This window comes from Halichoerus grypus, chromosome 15, assembly GCF_964656455.1.
Source record: "Halichoerus grypus chromosome 15, mHalGry1.hap1.1, whole genome shotgun sequence".
Lineage (NCBI taxonomy): Eukaryota > Metazoa > Chordata > Mammalia > Carnivora > Phocidae > Halichoerus > Halichoerus grypus.
The window spans coordinates 41,702,737-41,726,624 of NC_135726.1; the positions used below are offsets into that span (position 1 = coordinate 41,702,737).

Here is a 23,888-nt window from a genome sequence, read left to right on the forward strand (position 1 = left end):
AAAGTAATCACATGGAAATGGAGGTCAGAGATGCCAGTCTGTGCCAGGATTTCAATAGGACCAGGGACCGGGGAATTTAGTCCAATGCAAGGAGGTACCCATGACTTTTTCCCATGACAGAGTCATTAACTGAGCCATTTCCTTCAGTTTCGTTCATAGGATCCTTCATGGCCCAGCCTGCCGATTGCATGTGGTTTCATTTCCCACCACACTCTGTCACCTGAGACCACCTCTTTCCCTTTGACTTGAACATGGTTTTCCTTTTGGAACTCCCTGCTTCGTCTCCACCCACCTAAATAATTCCCCCCTCTCATCCTTCAAAACAACTCAGGTACCGGGGCACCTGGGTGGCTCAGTCGGCTAAGCATCTGCCTTCGGCTCAGGTCATGATCTCAGGGTCCTGGGATCGAGCCCCGCACCAGGCTCGATCAGAGAGCCTGCTTCTCCCTCTCCCTCTGCCCCTCCTCCACCCCTGCTCATGCTCATGCTTGCTCTCTCTCACTCTCTCTATCTAAAATAAATAAATAAAATATTAAAAAAAACAATTCAGGTATCATAGGCTAAGGTGGAGGTAAGTGGAGGTAGATATTTCTCACCTCTTACATGGGATGGGTGTCATGCTCTGTTACTCATAGGACACAGAGGTTTACCCCACAGTGTACTCTAACTATCTGTTCCATGGTTGCCCCACATGCGCCAGACCTTGAGTCTCCACTCCCAGCAGGTATGTGTCTGTGAACCCACCATCCAGCCTCAAGCCTGGCAGGGTGGGCAGTCAATACATGTTTGTTAAATGAAAGAATGGGTCCTGCTATCTCCAAGTTACTGCTGTGGCCACATTTGACATGGCCAGTTTTCTCTGTTCAAAGATAAGCAGTCCTTACAGGAAAGCACCCCCTAGCATGTCTGCACTTCTAGAAAATGCCACACCAGGGTTGAAAGCCTGGTTTTGACCACCATTCTGGGCCCCCAAATCAGGGTGATACCCAAGACTCGACATCAAGGAAGAAGAGGAGGAGGGAAAAAGAAGGAGGAAGGGGAGGAGGGAAAAAGAGGGAGGAAGGGGAGGAAGATGAGGGGTAGAAGCAGCCAGACAGACACACAAAGAAACTGACCTTTGTACTTCAGGGGTACAAGGTGTGCACGCACATGCTGTCACGTTCTGGGTGTGCACGCACATGTCCTCATGTTCTGGGTGTGCATGCAATACTCTCATGTTCTGGGTGTGCATGCACATGTCCTCATGTGCATGTACAACCTGAGCTTCCCAGGCAGTGAAGGCAGGGATGGCAGCAGACCCCCAGGCCCAAGGGAGAAAACCCCCAGCAAGTCCAGAACATGGGCTCTGGCTGAGAAAGGTTCCCAGTCAGAAGCTCAAGTTTTGCAAGAGACAATATGGCTGCAACGACTCAGATCCATTCTGCAATCTTTTAGCAGTGGCTTCAGCCAAGTAGCTACAAGAAGGGCCCTCAGAGATACAAAATCTAAGAAAAATAGTCCTGGCATCTAATTACAACAGTGCAGTTTGCTGCTTTTATCTGTAATTGGACTGTATAGTCTTTCATTCTAATTTACTTTACATCTAAACTGTGATAATCAAGACAAGCAGAACAGAATGGTCTCTAACTGGCTATCGTACTGACACCCGTTAATGCCTAATTATAACAACTAAATTAAAGATGCGACTGTAAAGAGGTGGAATATCAGTTTGAAGCATTTAATTCTGTGGAAAGAAGTAGAGATTTTAAATCCTAAGTAAGAAAATCAATATTATGCCTCATTATATTGGTATTGCTAAACAGATTAATGAAATTAAGCATTTTGTTGTGTTGCTTTTCTGTTTTCCAATGTTATCCTGATGCAATGATGGTTTGTAATGAAGGAGTACTGCAGAGGAGGAAGTCTAAATGGAGAGCCAATTTATACACCGAAATTGGGAGATAGCTAATCTTGTTTATAGAGCAAAGGTTTTCTTTTGATATGGTTAGATTTTTAGATAGGCATTATGGGTCTAGACTTTTGCAGCTCATAGGACAAAAATACATTCAACTCAAAGCTAAGGGAAGGTGCTGTCTTTCCTCTTATGGGCGGATGTGTCAGCCGGGACAACCTTGGCAATGCCAGTGTTCACAAACACTCTGGCTCAGGATGAGCATCCTTGGAGCTTCTTGCGTCAGTGGCCACCCAGTGAAAATGCAGAACAAAAGGGGCAGAGGGAAGCTGGGCAGACGAATGGAAGTTGTGCCAGGTCCCCAGAGCCTTTCAGTGCACTGGAAGCTGGAGGAGAAGCTGTGAGAATAAGCTGTGGTTCAGGTTTGACAACAAAGCTCAGAAGTAGAAGGACCGAGGTTTGCAGAGAGAGGGAAGGCGTGCAATTCCTGGGATCAGTGAGGCAGCGCACACATGTCCCTGACTAGGCGGCAGCATATGCCCACCCAACCTGCCCAATGAAATTCTAGACTTTTCTTCATTTGCTCGTTTCTTTGATTGATTTTCACTGCTCATCCTGACTTCTAATTCTTTTAACTCATAGTTTACATAGGACTCAAAAAACTAAAAAGTGCCAAATGCTGACAGTGTGAGTCATCATGTGGGTCACCCCCTGGGTCCCCCTGCCGCAGAGGTGCACAAATGCAGATCTTTGAAGAATCAGAAGACCTTGCAAGAGACACTGACCGTTTGAAGGAATCTCTAGAAATCCTCTGGAGTTGAGTTTACTGACCAGTGAGTTACTGAATGAATGACCTGAGGACAGTGGAGCTCCAGACCTCTTCCGAGGTGGGGGGACCCGTTCAAGTACAAAGCAGGCTGAGCTCCTGCACCGCCGAGCTGCCCCATTTACAAATGTGTGGGCCGCACAGGGCTGCAAGCAAGGAAAGCACAGCTGTAGTGACCTTACCCAGAACGTCCAGATCCCCAAATCAGGAAGGAAGACATGTTAATTCCAACTTACATTTGCATGGTTGTTTTTGGAAAAGAGAACTTGATTTTGAATTTTGTCTCATCATCTTTGCGGATTCCCAGGGACCTTCCCCATCTTGTAAGCCTGTGCACAATGTGAAGGCAGGGGTGATGGTGCCCTGGGGGCAGCAATCAGCTGGGGCCAGGGGCAGGTCACCAGCCCCCTCAGAAAGGGCCGGTACGGCTCGTGATCCTGCAGGGCCGGGCATGGCTCTAATCGTCTCCTACTGCTGGCACTCAGGAAGCCAGCACTGTAACCTCCCAGCAGGCCCGCCTCTCAGCTGCACAAACAAAGCCAAATAAAAACTGCTGGCGGCCGCTTGTCCCACTGCGACAGATGTGGTTCCTCTGCACCATCTTGTCTGTTCTTAAGGGTTTTTCTTTTTATTACAAACAGACAGATGTAGCTGGTCCCTTCCATCTTGTTTACGATGCTGCAGGAGCACCTGTGGAAGCTGGGTCCCTGCAGAAATCCTTGACTTCCGTTCAGATGGCCTGAGACTAAGCCAGCCGGCTCTGCAACCCCATCTGCACATGATTCTGGGTTCTTCTGTACACATTTGCTCTAAGCCCAGAGAAACTTGAATCACCCAGAGTATAATCCCAGGCACCTTAGCATCACCACACCCCAAGTGCACATGATGTTTCCCATGTGTACGCATTCATCGACATGTGTAGAGGACCCACTGTGGACCACTTGGCCTTGAGATCAGTCTGTGAGCTGACTCTTGGTTCAGTCGGACTCCTCACTGTGCAGATCGCTTCCCTTACCTGGCCTCGTATCCACTTAGTCCTAGGACCCTCGCATGGAGAGCAGGGTCCTGACCATCCCCTTGTTGACCATCCTGTCCTCGGAGAAAGTGGCCCATAAACCCATGTGAAAAACAGACATAGGGCAGGAAGAAGAGGGGATGCCATAAAGGCTATGTCCTGCTCTTAGCCTGACCCTGGGCACCTGCGTAGAATTCCGTAGCCCATTAAAAGACCGTTTGCATAGCATCTCATTTCCTTAACACAGACAGTGCAAGAGCAATGACACCTGTGGACTTTCTGTGACAACTGCCTTTTCTTTTTACCCTTATGTTTTCATGCCACTGCCTTTGCTGTGCAGCAAACCACCCCAAGACACATGACTTAAATACAACCAGCGTGCATTGAGCTCACACTTCTGTGGGTTGGCTGAGTGGTTCTTCTGGTCCAGACTGTCTCAGCTCATCACCGCTCGGCTCGGTCCTGCATCTCTGATCGGCTGGTGAGTGGGCGGGTGTCTGGAAGATCTAAGGTGGCCTCGGTCATGTGGCTAGCAGGTGGCAGGCTCTTGGCCAGGGTGACGAGGTTGACTGGGCCACATGGTGGTCATCACGCAGCCGCCTAACCCTGGCCTCATTACATGGTGGTCCGAGCAAGACAGTGAGGCCGGATGTGCTTCTCAAGTCTCAGCGTGGAGCATATCTCCCACTGTCCATTGGCTAAAGCAGGTCTCGTGGCCGAGAGCAGCCAGCATGGGAGGACCCACCTGAGAGCGTGGACACCGGGAGGGGAGGAATTTGTGGCCATGTCTGCATGCACCACAGTGTTTTGTTTTTCTTTTTGCAATTTATAGCCTCTTTAATGGAATAACTCAATCGTTTACTTTCAACATTTAGTGTTTACAAATGAAGCATGCCTTCAGCTTGGGTTCCTTCTTTAATATATGAGGATTCAGAAAACTATTTTCAAATTGCAATCAGACTGAATTTTTTTCAGCCCAAAGTTTTCTTGTTTTCTGCTTTGACTACATCATGGTCTGATAATTTGGGTTGAATGGTTTCTATTCTTTAGGTTTTTTAAAGTTGTCTGCTGTGTGTGTGTTTAATTCTTAACATCCCACAGACATGTGAAAGTGAGTAATTTTGGTTATTTGATACAAATATACAGATACCGTCACATACAGGTTTTGATTTAGACACGGAATCAACCTTGTTGGTAGTATTTTAAGTGTTTCTCTACTGTTATTATCTGCCTGATCTGCTAATTTCTAAAAAGAAAATGCCATGTTATTGTCATGGAGTTTTACTTGATACATGTCTGCGATGTCATGGAAGGAATTAAAAAGTCATTAATTATATAAGAATTGTGTAATTCTTATACAATTATGGAGAAGTGAATTTGTTATCAGTACGAAACAACTTTCTTTTCCTGCTTCATGTTGGTTGCATAGAATTTCCTATCATATTAACATGGGCTAAGAATCGACAGAGCTGTAATAGCAAGCGAGCTGGTGAACTAACTCATTTATATGGTGAGTAGAAGTAAAAACTATTGTGTTCTTCTTGGAGTAAAATTTGTCTATATGTTTAAAAGTATAAAAATGCTCATCCCATTTTAAAATGGGAAGTTTTATTGAGATAAATGTAGACTCACATTCAGTTGAGAGTAATAATAGAGAGGGATCCATGTGCCTCTTCCCTAGTTTCCACCAGTGGCAACATCTTGCGAACTAATATCACAACCAAGATATTGACATTGATACAATCCACTAATGCCATTCAGATACTCCCAGTTTTACCTGTGTTCATTTGAGTGTAGATGTGTATTTAGTTCTATACCCTTTAATCACATGTATAGGTTTATATATCTATCCCCACAGTCAAGATACAGAATGATTCCAGCAACACCAGAATCCCTCATTTTGCCCTTTTACAATCCTATTCTTTTCCCCCCCATTCCCTGTTCCCCCATCCCGAACCCCTTGAAACTACTATGTTCTCCATTTATAAAATTTTGTCATCTCAAAAATGTTATATCAAAGAATCACATGGTGTGTGGCATTTGGAGATTAGATTTTTTTTCACTCAGAATAATTCCCTAGAGACCCATATAAGTCATTGCATGTATCAACAGTTCTCTTATTTGTATTGCTGAGTAATAGTCCATGTATATATGTACCACAATTTAACCATTCACTCACTGACAGACATCAGAGCTGTTTCTAGTTTGGGGCTATTATGAATAAAGCCACTCTGAGCATTGACCTACAGGTGCTTTTATGAATACAGTTTTTATTTCTCTGGGATAAATGTCCAAGAGTAGAGTTTTTTATTCATATGGTAATTTCATGTTTAGTTTTATAAGAAACTGCCAAACTGTTTTCAAGAGTGGGTATATCATCTTATATTCCTACCAACAATGTATTAGTAATCGAGTGCCTCGGCATGCTTGCCAGCATTTGGTAATGTCACTGTTTTTTATTTTCTCCATTCTGATCCATATGTAGTGATATCTCATTATGGTTTTAATTTGCATTCCCTGATGGCTCATAATGCTGAACATCTTTCATATGTGTGTTTGCCATCTGCATATCATCTTCATTGAAAAGTCTGTTTGTGCCTTTTGCCCATTTTCTAATTTGATTTTTTTTTTCTACTGAGTTTTCAGTGTTCTTTATATATTCTAGATACTATTCCTTTGTGGGACATGTGATTTATAAATATCTCCTCCCAGTATGTTGCTTGTTTTCATCTTCTTCACTTAGACTTTCACAAAAGATAAATTTTTAGCTTTGATGAGGTTTAATTGATCTTTTTTTTTTCTTTCTAGACTGTGCTTTTGGTGTCAAGTCTAAGAACTCTTTGATAGTCCTAGATGCCAAAGTGTTTTTCTTTCTGTTTTTCCTAAAGGTTTTATAATTTCATGTTTTTAATTGAAGTCCAGCAACCATTTTGAGTTAATTTTTTGTACAAGACATGAAGTTCAGGTTGAGGTTCATTTTCTTACTTATGGATGTCCCATCACTACAGCACCATTTGTTGAGAAGACTATCCTTCCTCCACTGAATTGCTTTTAGGGCTTTGTAAAAACTATGGAACACTTTATGAATTTGCATATCATCCTTATGCAGGGGCCATGTTAATCTTCTCTGAATCATTTCAAGTTTTTATTAGATACACTACTAAAGTGAGCACCGCTCGTACCTTTAGACTCAGCTCCACTTCTGGAAATTCAGTTCTGAAGATAAAGAAGATGTGCCCAAGGCTATTTACTTCAGCTTTATTTATTTATTTATTTATTTATTTATTTATTTATTTATTTTTGAGAGCGAGAGAGCGAGCCTGCACATGAGCAGGAGCAGGGGCAGAGGGAGAGGAAGAGAGCGAATCTTAAGCAGGCTCTATGCCCAGTGTGGAGCCCAATGCACTGCTCGATCTCACACCCTAAGATCATGACCTGAGCCAAAATCAAGAGTCAGATGTTTAACTGATTGAGCCACCCAGGCACCCCCTCAGCATTATTTTTAACAGCAAATAAAACTGTGGGGAGTTATCTATTGTTGTGTAACAAATTATCCCAAAATTTAGTGAATTAAGGCAACAACATTTATAATATCACAATGTTTGTGAGATCTGGTCATGGCTTTTCTGGGTTCCCTAAATGAGAGTTTCTCATAAGACTACTCTTAGATGACAGCTGAGGCTGAGGTTTTCTTTGAAGGCTCAACCAGAGAAGGATCCACGTCCAAGCTCTCTGATATGGTTGTTGGGAAGATTCAGTTCTTTGCAACCTCTTGCAAATGGAGCTTCACTTTCTCTTTGGTTGTTGCTAAAAGCCTACCCTCGGTTTATTGCCATATGGGCCTCTCTGTAGTGCAGTTTACTTCATCATAACAAGCAAGCAGAGGAAGTGCAAAAGAGTGCTAGGAATTCTTTGTAAACTAATCATAGAAGTGATTTCCCATTACCCTCCTACACTGTTGGTGGGAATGCAAGCTGGTGCAGCCACTCTGGAAAACAGTATGGAGGTTCCTCAAAAAGTTGAAAATAGAGCTACCATATGATCCAGCAATTGCACTACTGGGTATTTACCCCAAAGATACAAAAGTAGGGACCCGAAAGGGTACGTGCACCCCGATGTTTATAGCAGCAATGTCCACAATAGCCAAACTGTGGAAAGAGCCAAGATGTCCATCAACAGATGAATGGATAAAGAAGAGGTGGTATATATATACAATGGAATATTATGCAGCCATCAAAAGGAATGAGATCTTGCCATTTGCAACGACATGGATGGAACTGGAGGGTATTATGCTGAGCGAAATAAGTCAATCAGAGAAAGACATGTATCATATGACCTCACTGATATGAGGAATTCTTAATCTCAGGAAACAAACTGAGGGTTGCTGGAGTGGGGGGTGGGGTGGGAGGGATGGGGTGACTGGGTGATGGACACTGGAGAGGGTATGTGTTCTGGTAAGTGCTGTGAATTGTGCAAGACTGTTGAATCTCAGATCTGTACCTCTGAAACAAATAATGCAATATATGTTAAGAAAGAAAAAAAGAAGAAGAAGAATGTAGCAGGAGGGGAAGAATGAAGGGGGGGAAATCGGAGGGGGAGAAGAACCATGAGAGACGATGGACTCTGAAAAACAAACTGAGGGTTCTAGAGGGGAGGGGGGTGGGAGGATGGGTTAGCCTGGTGATGGGTATTGAGGAGGGCACGTTCTGCATGGAGCACTGGGTGTTATGCACAAACAATGAATCATGGAACACTATATCTAAAACTAATGATGTAATGTATGGGGATTAACATAACAATAAAAAATTTTAAAAAAAAAGAAGTGATTTCCCATTAATTTTGCTGTATTTTATTCATTCAAAGCAACTTGTTAAGTCCAGCTTACACTCAAGAGTAGGGGATTACATAAAAGTGTGATACCAGGAGGGAGAGATTTGGAGGATTTATATAAGAAGTTGCCCACACAATAAGTAAATTATTATACACTCAGTCAGTTAAAAATCATACATCCAATGATTTTGCTACACTAATTACTTGGAGTATGGCATTGCTGTCATGGTTGACAAGGGCCTCAGTGACAGCCACATGTAAAAACTATGAAACTGGACCACTATCTTACACCATACACAAAAATTAACTCAAAATGGATTGAAGACTTTAATGTAAGACTAGAAACAATAAAAATCCTAGAAGAAAAAAAAGCAATAAACTCCTTGGCATCACTTCTGGAGATGTTCTTTTGGTTCCTACTCCAAAGGCAATGACAACAAAAGCAAAGAAAAACAAATAGGACTACATCAAAGTAAGACACTGTATACAGCAAGTAAATCATCAACAAAATAAAAGGGCAACCTACTGAAAGGGAGAAGATATTTGCAAATCATACATATAATAAGAAGTTAATATCTAAAATATATAAAGAAATCATATAGCTCAATAACAAAACAAAACAAACAAGCAAAAAACAATCCAATTAAAAAATAGGTAGAGGACCTGAATAGACATTTTTCCAGAGAAAGCATACAGATGACCAACAGGCACATGAAAAGATGCTCAACTCATTAATCATCAGGAAAATGCAAATCAAAACCACATCTCACACCTGTCAGAATGGTTATTATCAAAAGGATAAGAAATTGCAAGTGTTGGCAAAGAGGTGGAAAAAAGAGAACTTTCATGCAGTATTGGTGGGAGTGGAAAATGATGTAGCCCCAATGGAAAACAGTATGGAGATTTCTCAAAAACTAAAAATAAAACTATCATATGATCCATCAATATACTTCTGGGTATATATCTGAAGAAAATGAATACACTAATTGAAAAGATATATGTACCCTTATGCTTATTGAAGCATTATTTACAATAGCCAAGATGTAGAAACAACCCAAGTGTCCATTAATGGATGAACAGATAAAGAAAATGTGAGATAGATACACATATAGGTACAAGGAAATACTACTCAGCCATAAAAAAGAATGAAATCTTTCCATTTGAGACAACATGGATGGACCTTGAGAATAAGTGAAATAAGTGAATGCTATGCTAAGTGAAATAAGTCTGACAGAGAAAGATAAATACCATATGAATTCACTTACAGATGGAATCAGAAAACAAAACAAAAAAAATGAATAAACTAAACAAAGTAAAACTTATGGATACAGAGATTAGATTTGTGGTTGCCAGATGGGAGAGAGTGGGGGTGGTGAAATGAGTGAAGGCAATCAAAAGGTAAAACTTCTAGTTATAAAATAAATAAGTCAAGGGGATATAATGTACAGCATGGTGACAATAGTCAATAATATTGTATTGCAAATTTGAAAGTTGCTAAGAAAATCTTAAAAGTTCTCATCACAAGAAAAAAAACCTGTAACTTGTATAGTGATAGATGGTAACTAGACTTATAGTGGTGATGATTTTACAAAGTATACAAATGTTGAATCATGATGTTGTACACCTGAAACTAACATTATATGTCAATTATACTTCAATTAAAAAATGAAACCCTATATTATGCTGAGCGAAATAGGTCAATCAGAGAAAGACATGTATCATATGACCTCACTGATATGAGGAATTCTTAATCTCAGGAAACAAACTGAGGGTTGCTGGAGTGGGGGGTGGGGTGGGAGGGATGGACTGACTGGGTGATAGACACTGGGGAGGGTATGTGCTCTGGTAAGCGCTGTGAATTGTGCAAGACTGTTGAATCTCAGATCTGTACCTCTGAAACAATAATGCAATATATGTTAAGAAAAAAAAAAAAAAGAAGAAGATAGCAGGAGGGGAAGAATGAAGGGGGGAAATCGGAGGGGTAGACAAACCATGAGAGACGATGGACTCTGAAAAACAAACTGAGGGTTCTAGAGGGGAGGGGGGAGGATGGGTTAGCCTGGTGATGGGTATTAAAGAGGGCACGTTCTGCATGGAGCACTGGGTGTTATGCACAAACAATGAATCATGGAACACTACATCTAAAACTAATGATGTAATGTATGGGGATTAATATAACAATAAAAAAATTTTTAAAAAAATGAAACCCTAAAAATTCTCAATTAATCCAAAAGTGGAAAAAAATGAACAATTAGCAAATTAAAAAATACATTGGTAGACTTAAACCCAACATCAATAATACCACTAAATATAATTAATGTTAGAGTAAAATATTGAGGGCAAACTATATGCTGCCTATAGGAAACACTGTTTAACATGACACAGATAAGTTAAAAGTAAAAGTGAGAAAAGATATGTAAATAATAAGAATGAGAAAGATGATGCAACTATATTATAATCAGATAAAGGTTTCAAAATAAAAAATATTCCTAAAGATAAAGAAAGACATCTATTAGATAAAGGGTCAATTCATGAAAAAGATACCCTGAATGAATGTGCACATAACAACATATTTTTAAAATACATGAAACATAAATTTACAAAACTAGTGGGAGAAATAGACAAATTTAGAAATATAACTGAAGACTTTTATTCTCTCTCAGTGGTTAATAGAACAAGTAAACAAACAAACAAAAACTATAAGGAAAATTAATATCTAGATATGATCAACCAATTTAACCTGAACTGTATAAAACACTACATCAAATAGCAAAATGCATATTCATTTCAAGTACACATGGAACATTCACCAAGATAGATCATTTGTTGATTTAAAAAGACTCAGGAAATACTATACATTGAAATCATAGTGTATTTTCCCTGAATATAATAGAATTAAATTATTAGAATTAAATTAGAAATTAACAAATATAAAATATGTTTTTTAAGTCCACGGTGTTTAGAAATAAAACAAAATCTTCTAAATATGTCATGGATCTATTCCCAAAAAACAAAGAGGAAGGAAAACTTCCAAATTCATTCTATGAGGCCAGCATTACTCTGATACCAAAACCAGACAAAGATACTACATAAAAAGAAAATAAAAAACTACAAGCCAACATCCCTGATGAACATAGATTCAAAAGTCCTCAACAAAATACTAGCAAACTGAATTCAGCGATACTTGAAAAGAATCATTCACCACAATCGAGTGGGATTTATTCCAGGAATGCAAATGGTTAATAGTCACAAATCAATTGATGTGATACAACACATTAACAAGAGGAAGAATTAAAAACCATATGATCATCACAACAGTTGCAGAAAAAGCATCTGACAAAGTACAACATCCATTCATGATAAAAACTCTCAACAAAGTAGGTTTAGAGGGAACATACCTCAATATAATAAAGACCATATATGAAAAACCCACAGCTAACATCACACTCAATGGTAAAAAACTGAGAGTTTTTACTCTAAGATCAGGAACAAGACAAGGATATCCATTCTTACCACTTTTATTTGACATAGTATTGGAAGTCAGTAATCAGACAAGAAAAAAAAAAGCATCCAAATTGGTAAGGAAGAAGTAAAACTTTCACTATTTGTGGATGACATGACATTTCCATAGTTCTGAATTAGCAGAAGGAGAAATTAGGAAAACAATCCCATTTAAAATTGCACCCCCCAAAAAAAATCTAAACCTAGGAATAAATTTGACCAAGGAGGTAAAATACTCTGAAAATTATAAGGCATTGATGAAAGAAATTGAAGATGATGCAAACAAATGGAGATATATACCATGCTCGTGGATTGGAAGAATTAATATTGTTAAATTGTGACTTTATTTTACAGGAAATAATGTCCATATTACCCAAGGCAATCCTTATCAAAATACCAATAGCATTTTTCACAGGACTAGAACAAATAATCCTAAAATTTGTATGAAACCACACAAAAAACTCAAATATCCAAAGCAGTCTTGGGAAAGAAGAACACAGCTGGAGGTATCACAATCTCATATTTCAAGATATACTACAAAGCTACAGTAATCAAAACAGTATGGTACTAGCACAAAAACAGACATAGATCAATGAAACAGAATAGAGAGCCCAGAAATAAACCCACACTAATATGGTCAATTAATCTACAACAGAGGAGGAAAGAATCTACAAGGGGAAAAAAAACAGTCTTTTCAATAAATGGTGTTGGGAAAATAGGACAACTACATGCAAAAGAATGAAACTCGACCAATTCTTACACAATACACAAAAGTCAACAAAATGGATTTAAAGACCTAAATGTGAGACCTGAAACCATAAAACTCCTAAAAGAAAACATAGGCAATAATCTCCTTGACATCAACCTTAGCAACATTTTTATAAATATTTCTCTTCAAGCAAAGGAAACAAAAGCAAAATTAAACCATTAGGACTACACCAAAATAAAAGGCTTTTGCATAGCAAAGGAAACCAACAAAAGAAAAATGCAACTTACAGAATGGGAGAAGCTAATTGCAAATGATATATCAATAAGGAGTTAATATCCAAAATATGTAAAGAACTTATACAACTTATACCAACAGCAACAACAACAAAGAATAATTTTTTTTTTTTTATTTGAGACAGAATGAGAGAGAGAGAGCACATGAGAGGGGGGAGGGTCAGAGGGAGAAGCAGGCTCCCTGCCGAGCAGGGAGCCCGATGCGGGACTCGATCCAGGGACTCCAGGATCATGACCTGAGCCGAAGGCAGTCGCTTAACCAACTGAGCCACCCAGGCGCCCAACAAAGAATAATTTTAAAAATCCAATTAAAAAAATGGGCACTGGACCTGAATAGACATTTTTCCAAAGAAGACATCCAGAGGACCAACAGGCACATGAAAAGATGTTCAACATCACTAATCATCAGGGAAATGCAAATCAAAACCACAGGGAGATATCATCTCATACCTCTCAGAATAGCTATCATCACACAACTAACAAATAGCAAGTGTTAGTAAGGATGTGGAGAAAGGGAAACCCTCATGCACTTGGTATGTAAATTGGTGCCACCACTATGGAAAACTGTATGTGGGTTCCTCAAAAAATTGAAAGTAGAAAGTAGAAATACTATACGATCCAGTAATTCCACTACTGAGTATTTACCCGAAGAAAATGAAAACACTAATTCAGAACGATATATGCACTCCTATGTTCACTACAGTATTACTTACAATAGCCAAGATATGGAAACAACTCACATGTCCATAGATGAATGAATAAAGAAGATGTAGTGTATATATACATACACACATACAATGTAATATTTACTAAGCCATGAAAGAGGAAGAGATCTTGCCATTTGGGAGAACATGAATGGACCTAGAAGGTATTATGCTAAGTGAAATAAGTCAGATTGAGAAAGGCAATTACCGTATGATTTCACTTATATGTGAAATTTAAAAAACAAAGCAAACAAACAACCACAAAAACAGACTCATAAATGCAGAGAACAAACTGGTGGTTGCCAGAGGGGTGGGAGGAGAGGGTGAAAAAATAGATGAGGATTAGGAGGTATGAATTTCCACTCATAAAATTAAAAAGTTACAGAGGTGAAAAGTACAGCATAGGGAATATAGTCAGTAATATTATAATAATATTACAATTACAAAAGATGACTACACTTACCACAGTGAGCACTGAGTAATGTATAGAATTGCCAAATCACAATGTGTACACCTGAAACTAATATAACATTGTATGTGAACTACACTACAATAATAATATTTTTAAAAGAATTATACGATTACTTTTTGTAAAGATTCCTAAAAATATAAGCCAACTAAGGGGACCTACCTTAATGTTCCCCATCAAGCTCTCAAATTTACCTGCATCTGATTCCTCCTTCCTTCTTTCCTGTTACAATGAGCAGCTTTCCTCACACCTAAGGCAAACTGCTTCTTCTATGATTAGGATCCCAGGTCGTATCTTCCAGAACAATGGTTCCTTTTTTATTTTTTTTTTAGTATAATTGACACACAATGTTCAGTGTTACATTAGTTTCTGGTGTACAACATAGTGATTTGACAAGTTTGTACATTATGCTCTGCTCACCACAAGTGTAAGCTACCATCTGTTACCATACAACACTATTACAATATCATTGACTATATTCCTTATGCTGTGCCTTTTATTCCTGTGACTTATTCACTCCATAACTGGAAGTCTGTACTTCCTACTCCCCTTCACTCATTTAGCCCATCCCCCAAGGACAGTGGTTCTTAACCATGGTTGCACATTTGAATACCTGGTGAGCTTTTATGTAAAAGGAAAAGAAAGAAAGAAAAGAAAAGAAAGAAGAAGAAAGAAAGAAAGAAAGAAAGAAAGAAAGAAAGAAAGAAAGAAAGAAAGAAAGAAAAAGAGAAAGAAAGAGAGAAAGAAAGAAAGAAAAAGAAAGAAAGAAAGAAAAAGAGAAAGAAAGAAAGAAAGAGAAAGAGAAAGAAAGAAAGAAAGAAAAAGAAAGAAAGAAAGAAAAGAGAAAGAAAGAAAGAAAAAGAAATGGAGGGAGGGAGGGAGGGAGAGAGAGCGAGAAAGAAAAAGAAAGAAAGAGAAGAGAAGGAGGGAGGGAGGGAGGAAGGAGGAAGGAGGGAAGGAAGGAAGGATTCCCAGACTCATTCCAGGAGGGAGTGATAGCTTGGGGAGGGGGCGGGGAGGGATAGGGACAGTGGCTGGGGCATCAGCATTTTTTCAAAGTTCTCCAGGAAATTTGAATGCACAACCAGAGTTGAGAAGCTCCACTCTAGAAAAGATTGGGTCATGTGTTATTCCCTCTGTGGGTGGTGGTTCTTTCCCATTGGTATTTAGACACAATTAAGTCTCCCATTACAAAAATTCCTCCCTCAACACTGCTCCCCTCAATATATCCCAAATCTCTCCTCACGATGTATTACCCTTTATACTTTTGAATTCTATTTACTAAAAAATTTTAATAACCTTTGCATCTATGTTCGTGTGGAATATTGGACTGTAATTATCTTATATATTCTTGTCTGTGTAGTATCTGGGTCATTCTGGTCTTATGGAATATGTTGGGAAGCATCCTCTCCTCTTCCATTTTGTACAGACACTTGTATACAATTGGTACCATTTCTTCCTTCAATGCCTGGTAGATCTTACAAGTGTAACTGGATGGCCTGAAGTTTTCTTGACGGAAAGGTTGTTAACTAAAATTTTCTTTAATAGATATAGGGCTATTCATGCTCTCTAATTCTTCCTGAGTAATCTTTGGTGGTTTGTGTCTTTTTAGAAATCCATTTCATTTAAGTTGGTTAATTTATTTATAGTTATTTATTTATAGTTATTTATATATAGTTATTTATAATTGTCCTTTATTAACTTCTTAATATCTATAGAAAGTATATTCTCACTTCTGATATTGATAATTATTGCCTTAATTATTGCTTTTGCTCTTTATTTTTTCCAGACCAGAATAGCTGGAAATTTACTGATTTTATTCAACTTCTCAGAGAAACTGGTTTTTGTTCCATTTATTTTTTTGTATACTTTTTCTGTTATCTGGTTATTGATTTCCACTCTGATTTATAGTATTTCATTTTTTCTGCTTACTTTGAGTTTCATTTGTTTTTCTTATTCTAGTTTCTTAAGCTGAAAATGAGGTAATTTGTTTGAGATCTTTCTTCTTTTCTAAATATAGATGTTTAATGTTATAAATTTCCCTCTAAATGCTGTTCTATTTTTTCCTCTAAGTGCTGTTTTAATCAGCTTCTCACAAACATTCATATACTGTGTTTTTATTCCATTCAGTTCAAAATCCTTCCATGTTTCTATTTTTATTTATTTTCTGACAAATAGGTTATTTAGAAGTGTGTTGTTTATTTTCCAAATATTGGGAGATCTTTCACATATTTGTCTGTTGTTATTTCTAATTTACTTCTACTGTGGTTAGAGAACATGTATTTGACATGATCCAAATCCTTCAACATTCACTGGGCTTATTGTTGTGGCCCAGCATATGTTCTGTCTTGGTAAAGTCCCATGTACACTTAAAAAGTGTGTTCCACTGTTGTTTGATGGAGTGTTCTATAGATGTCAACCACGTAAAGTTCGTTGGTAGTACTGTTCAAATCTTCTACATCCCTAATGATTTTCTCCCAACTTCTCTTATCAACTACTGAGAGAGGGGTGTGAGATCTCTGATTACATTTATGGATTTGTCCATTTTGCCCTGCTGCTCTCTTTCCCTTCACCATGGCCTGGAACCTCTTCCCAGGCAGCAAGCTGGGGCATCTCATTTAGGAATCATCTCATTTACTTTCCATCTCTTAGCAGGGAGTCTGCTTGAGATTCTCTCTCTCCCTCTGCCCCTCCCTGAATACTCTCTTTCTCAAATAAATAAATAAATCTTTAAAAAATTCCATAATGCTTCTGTTCATTCAAAGACACCATAAAAGGATGAGTAGATAAGCCACAAACTAGAAGCTATTTCTAGTATCTGTCTAATATATGTCTAATCAGCAAATACTTATTCACAGAATATTGGAAGGTTTAAAAAAAAATCAAAAAGAGAACAAAATCAACCCCAAAGAAAAACTGTAAACCAGCCATTCACAAAAATGACTCCATACATATGAAAAGAGGCTCTACCTCTTATTAACCAAGGAAATGCAATTTGAAAGTATAATGACACCTCCCAGTAAAAAGGAAGGTATTAGAAAGTCTGACAATATCAAGTGTTGGCAGGATAGAGAGCAAAAGGAATCACAAAATATCATATGATACAGCATATCATTTGATACAACCACGCTAAGGAACAACTGAATTTGAAAATTTGTATTCCCCTCGAACCCAACAATTTCTACTCTTAGGTTTTTAGCCAAGAAAACCTTGCACATAGATATATAAAGACACAAATATAAGAATGTTCATAGCGGTATTGCTTCAAAAAGCAAAAGAAATGTTTATGGGCTCATCAAAGGAGAATGACTACTCACGCAATGGAATATAATGCAACAGTGAAAAATGAACGAACTACAGAAACTGATACCATTATGGGTGAATCTAGCAAACATGATAGAGAGCAGATGCAAGTTACAGAAAATTACAGGTGGTGTAATATCAATTCTATAAAGCCTATAAGTAAGTATAATACTGTGTTTGCTTATAGACACATCCATCTTATTGCAGTTTCCACAAAAGGGAATGTGAGATAAAATTAAGAGCTGATCTTACAAAACACTAGTTGGGGAAGGGAAGTGGGAGGGATGGGGAAGCAACCAGTGAGAGGTACAATGTCAAGCCAGCTTCCATCATGGATAGGTAGAGTTGAATCCTACAAAGAAACCCTGTGCCCCAGGATATCTCATCAGAGAGGTGAGGGAGCTTGAGTATTTATGCACCAGCTCCTGTCCATCTTTGTTTGAAGGCTGCTGGGAGGAGGTATTAATTACCTGGTACTTCTGGCCTGGGGACCAGTGATGGGGACAAAGTAGACTTTGATGGCCAGAGAAAGTCCTTGGGCAAAACAAAAACGTTATTGCTGGAAACTGGGAGTTGATATCAAGACCGCACCAAACTAGAAAGGGCAGGGCAGAGCACTGGCAGTGGCTGCTATAAGGAAGGGATTAAGAGCATAAGACCGAGCAGGGGACTGAGAACACAGCATGAAGTATAGTGGTTACTTCTAAGGGATGAGAAGAGCTTTAACCAAGGAGAGGTACACAAATGCTCTGGTCTTTATTCCTAAGGACAGGAGGTGGGTACCTGCTGTCTCCGACTGAGTAAGTTGTGCGGTCCTGTTCACAAAGGTGAGGTCATCATGCTGGGATACTACAGGGGCCCTCGGGATGCTTCCCACTGGCTGAGCTAAGGAGGCAAGGGGGAAGCCGTTACAGGAACCTGGGGCCAGGAAGAACACAGCTGCAGAGACAGAGCCGGGCCCTAAGCAGGCCCTCACTCCCTGCATCCTCCAGCCTCCTGCTGGAACTCCCCCTGAACGGACCCAAGAGGACACCAGCTGGAGGTGAGGAGGGGTCAGCCCTCTGGAGCCCAGGTCAGCCCAACAAGAGTAGAGACTCCACCTGGAGGCAAAGAGATGTCGAACACAGGTGGGGTGGGTTCTATTATTTCTCATATTTTTGAATACCTCAAATACTGCCGACTACATATTAAAAACATAGCTCTCACATGTTAAATTGCCTTGTATATAAACACCAAAGCCTGATATGGCCTCCTGGTCTGCATCCCGACCCAGCCCTTCAGTCTCAGCTAGTGTGGACTCACTGTCTCTCTCTTTTGTCACCACTTGGCTCCTTGGAGGTCCTATGCATCCTCTGTCCTCTCCTGCCTTGGGGTTTCCATGCATGCTGTTCCTTTGGCATGAAACAGTTTTCTCACCCCATCTTTGCTCATCCACTGTTACGTACACCTTAGGCTCCAGTTTCAATGTCCCTGTGCCCTCAGACCGCCGAGGTCCACTGGTGGATACACCCACGTGTGTGAGCCTCCTTGCTAGGTACACTTTCACAGCTTGTTTATGAAATCACCAGCACCGGCACCATGCCCCCAGTGGCCATGATCTCCTTGGGTTCTGGGGAAACACAGGCAAAACAAGAAACCTGATTTTATTCATCATAGAGTATTTGCCGCCCCCATGGAGACAGACACCATGAGTGAGCCTCACTCAGAGAGGGAAGATGGCCACTCTGGAATTAGCATTGTATTGTACTGGAACCACTATTTTATGAGTGTTGGGAACCCTAGTATTAAAATATCTTGTCCAGATGTCTCACCTCATGATTGCCACACAACAATGCTTATTCAGCTCCAGCACCTTTGCTCCTTCTAGAATCAATACCTATCATCACTACCCCCAAGAAAGGCAGCAAGGAGCTGGGAAGGTCTCAAGTTACCAAAGCAATGCTTACCTCTCAGGGAATCTGGGTTGCCATTGGAAGGTGAGCAGCGTGGCTCTGGGAGTCCAGAAGATCAGTTAAGGTACCAAGCAAACAGAACAAATTATAAAGCCAGAATGTGAATGCCTACTCGTTTGTGCTCTTCGGCCTCCTGGAGGTGATGTGTGAGAATATGGGAGACAAAGTGTGCCATCCTTAACTGCAATTCTGTTTGAGGATTATGCATCATTGTGGCTAATAGTCTTATCGGGTCGGCCCTCTGCAATTGTAAATAATGAATATATTTCAGTAGTTCAGAGCCTGCTTTTCCCCTGATCTACTGCCATTTTCCTAGAGCCTAGCACAGTGCCTGATTCACAGCCGGTGACTATTTACTGAAATACAGAGTCTGAAATTGGGTGCCTGCCCACAGTTGAGGGTCTGTTGAATCCAGGCACAGAAATAATCATGGAGAATGAGAGGGGGATTCAAAGTTCCTCTAGGGCCATTAATAGGCACATTCTCAAAGGTCGGTGAGAGGACAGAGGACACTGTAACAGCTTCAGTGAAATGAAGTGGTAGGAAAGTGATAGGGGCCACGTCAGGGTGGTGGGAGTGAGGCAGAGGCCCTGCAGGGAGCCAGAGCCTGGGACCTCCTACCCTGGCATTCTTGGAGCCAAATTAACTTTGGGGCCAGGCAGATGGTGGGGCCCAAGGCTGAGTGATACCCTCTCAGAAAATCCCTGGATTCCTCAGGCCACTGGCTCCTTCCTCTGACAGGATCCCAACATGATGGGCATCAGGCCACCGATCCACGGGGGCCGGGGACTGCCACAGGAAGGAACCATCGGCTTGCAAAATGGTGATCCTCTTTTAAAGTTGCAAATCAATACCTGTTCCTGTGTAGGAAATTGAGACAATGCAGAAAAGAACCACAAAGAAACTGACAATTACCCAAAATACCACCACCTAAAGGTGATTCCTGCTCGCATTTGGAGTTTTCCTTACACATTTCTTTTTCTTAAGCGTGTGGACGCTGTGTGTGTACGCATGCACATTGCATGTGCTGTGACCTGTGGTGTCTGTGGCTGGGTTGTACGTCAGTGTTACAAGAGTTAGGTGGCTGTGTGTTCTGTGTGCCACAGCATTAAGTGCATGTGTGTTGTGTATGGAGGGTGTGAGTGTGAGCATGGCTGTTGCACGTGAGTGTGTGTTGTGTCTACTGCACATACCCTGTGTGCATCATGTGGGATGTGTGGGATGAGTGGGTCTCGTACACGCTGTACTACCCGGGGTGTGCATGCAGGACTCTGCGTGTGGCTGGAGCCTCTGCGGGCAGCGGAGTGGGCAGATGGGCCAGGCATCATGGCCATTTCAGAACTCCCCCCCTCTTTATGGCAAATGCTAGGGATCCAGGTACCAAATTGGCATATATTTTCCTTTAAAACTAAATGTAAACATTTAAAAGGAAGTTCAATTTTAAAAAAATATAAAGTGAATAATCCTTGAGGGGTAAGTTTGGACAAACTGCCCTAGAGGAACTTTGAATCCCCCTCTCATTCTCCATGATTCAGTGATACCAATTCTGAGTGTTTCTTCCAGAAACTTAAGATCTATGACAGGAGGTTACTATCAATATTCATAAATAGATCAGACGGATCTACAACCCTCTGAAGAGCCAGCCTGGAACTGGATCGTCCTCTGGCCTCTGGGCAGGCGGAACCCAGGAGCACATCTAACTTGGGGTGCATCCCGATGGGATGTGGGAACAGCCCACGCCCTGGCACCGATACCCTGCTAACTGGCGTCTCCTGAGAGGCCCACAGGCAGCCGGCCCCCTCTTGGGTGAAAGCCCATGACCCTGATGACCGCACAGAGCCTCTCCACACTCTCTCTGCCTTTGCAAGGGGAAGAGATGGTTCAGGGGCTGTGGGAAAGAAGCATCGCAGGCTTTGACCTCAGTGTGACCCTGAGGTGCCCTGCCCAGGGCCACAGTCACCTGGACACCACCACTGGTGCTCCTCAGACTTCTGTGCATGTCACTGTCCAGACCCCACAGCAAACACTGTATAGGATGCCTGGCAGCGTACACACTGCTTTTATCCACATGCATGAATCCCCCTGAGCCAACCTGCGTGGGAGATGTGCTCATCATTTTGCCAAACCAGAGGCCACATGTGTGTCTCGGGAGAGCTGAGGCAGTGGGCGACTCCAGATGACTTTGGGTATCTGGAGAACTGGGTCAGGTTGGTTTACGTGGGAGTTTCTGATGTTTTAATTGCCAGGTAAGACCCTTCTCTAGCATCACATGGTTATTTGGGGACAGAACTGGCATTTAACCCAGGTGTTCTGATCCCCACACCCTATACCTTCTGCTCTTCCAAGGCCACCCCGAGTGGGTGTGGGCTCCTGGTGGTACCCAGCGCCCACATTCTCCATTCGCCCAAGTGCAACCCTGCATCCACCAAGAGTCCCCAGCTCCATGGAGACGCCAGCTCCCAGGTGCTCCCTCTGGAGAGCTCTGAGCCAGCCACACCTTTCCAGGTGGAGAGCAATTTCTCTCCGAGACAGGCAGGGAACATAATGAATGAACAAGACCTTAAGGAAAAAGGAGAGCAAACCATATTTTTCTTTCTTTCGAGATAAAAATAATATGCCTACATGTCAGAATATCCCATGACAGAGCTAATGTCCAGGAGCAAAACAAGAAAAAAAAAAAAAAACCTGCTCTTGCTAATGCGAACATAACGACAGACCCCTCTGACAACCACAAAGCTCCCCAAATCCCTCCCGAGTAGAGCTGAGCCGGGAGACCTCTGAAAGCTCTAGAGGAAATTCTTTCTTTTGCTTCATCTTGCCCCTCTTCGTTAAGTGTGGCGGGAAAATATCTGTAAAAATTAACCTAAAACTTAATGGCTTATGTAAGAATGCCTTAATAAAAATATGTTGGCAAGGTTATTGAACTGTACAGTTAAACTCCTCCCACTCGGTTCTTTTCAGTCTAATTTCTGTCTAAAGCTTATTCAGCAAACCAAAATGCCAATGTCCTCTTTCAATTTCCACTTCTTTGAACCTGCTAATTTACGAAGAAGAAAGGATTTATTTGTGTTATTAGCTACTTGCAACCTCTTGTTGAAGAAGTAGTTTTAAATACTGAAATCCTGAGATGCCCCAAGATCCACCAAATATCTGAAGAATGACTTTGATTTTTTTCTGCAAGCTGTGTTTGATTTACATCAATTAGGGCCTCCACATAAGGTATCATATAACAGGAAGGCTAATAACCCAGAAATAACCTCATTAAATGAGACAGCATATCAGTCTAAACAGAATGAACTCTAAGCAGAAAAATTAGTGACCTGGAAAGTAGCAGGAAGAGGTAATAGCAGTACCAAGAAAAAAATACATTCCCGTTAGCGAGTCAAAGGAGAAATCACCAGCAATAAAGTAAAAATACAATAGAAGCAGAAGCAGAACATTTTTTTTAATGTTTTTAATCTATTCAAATCCTGGAACATACAATCTATTTTGCCCCAGTCAAAATTAATCTCTGAAATCATGCGTGTGTTCCTCGTAGCCTCAGGCAGAGACTCTACACCCAGGGTGCTCGTGTGTTGGGTCCGCTGCCTGCATCACCATGGCCCAGCAGGTGCCGGGGCTCTGAGTGTTCCCACCATCATGAACAGCTTTGCAGGTTGGCAAGCCTTTCTTTGACTGTTACCCACCTGATCCCAGCCCATACAAGGTCTTTTTTCTCACACTGTGCTCTGTTCTACAGCACAAACCATCAGAGAAACAACGTTCTCCCCTCTGCCTGTCCATATGGATTCCAAGTGCCCTCCCCTGGATTCCCACACTGTGGTAATTTTATGAATAAAAAGTTTGCCAAGAAAATGACTGCATGAAGTCTCACACATGTGGTTTGGCTGATGAGAGAAAGAAAGAGGAAAGAAGAAAGAAAGAAAGAAAGAAAGAAAGAAAGAAAGAAAGAAAGAAAGAAAGAAAGAAAGAAAGAAAGAAAGAAAGGAAAGGAAGGAAGGAAGGAAGGAAGGAAGGAAGGAAGGAAGAAAGAAAGAAAGAAAGAAAGAAAGAAAGAAAGAAAGAAAGAAAGAAAGAAAGAAAAAGAAAGAAAGAGAAAGAAAGAAAGAAAAAGAAAGAAAGAAGAAAGAAAGAAAGAAGAAAGAAAGGAGGAAGGAAGGAAGGAAGGAAGAAAGAAAGAGAAAGAAAGAAAGAAAGAAAGAAAGAAAGAAAGAAAGAGAAAGAAAGAAGAAAGAAAGAAAGAAAGAAAGAAAAAGAAAGAAAGAAAGAAAGAAAGAAAGAAAGAAAGAAAGAAAGAAAGAGAAAGAAAGAAAGAAAGAAAGAAAGAAAGAAAGAAAGAAAGAAAGAAAGAAAGAAAGAAAAAGAAAGAAGGAAGGAAGGAGAGGAAGGAAGGAA

General features: G+C 40.6%; 1 non-coding gene across 1 annotated transcript; it reads right to left on the reverse strand.

Annotated features, from left to right (window-relative positions):
• Nucleotides 1-6,796: 6,796 nt before the first annotated feature.
• Nucleotides 6,797-6,901, reverse strand: LOC118538132 (U6 spliceosomal RNA). Its single transcript, XR_004918461.1, has one exon. It is a non-coding gene; the product is annotated as a U6 spliceosomal RNA (small nuclear RNA).
• Nucleotides 6,902-23,888: the final 16,987 nt, after the last annotated feature.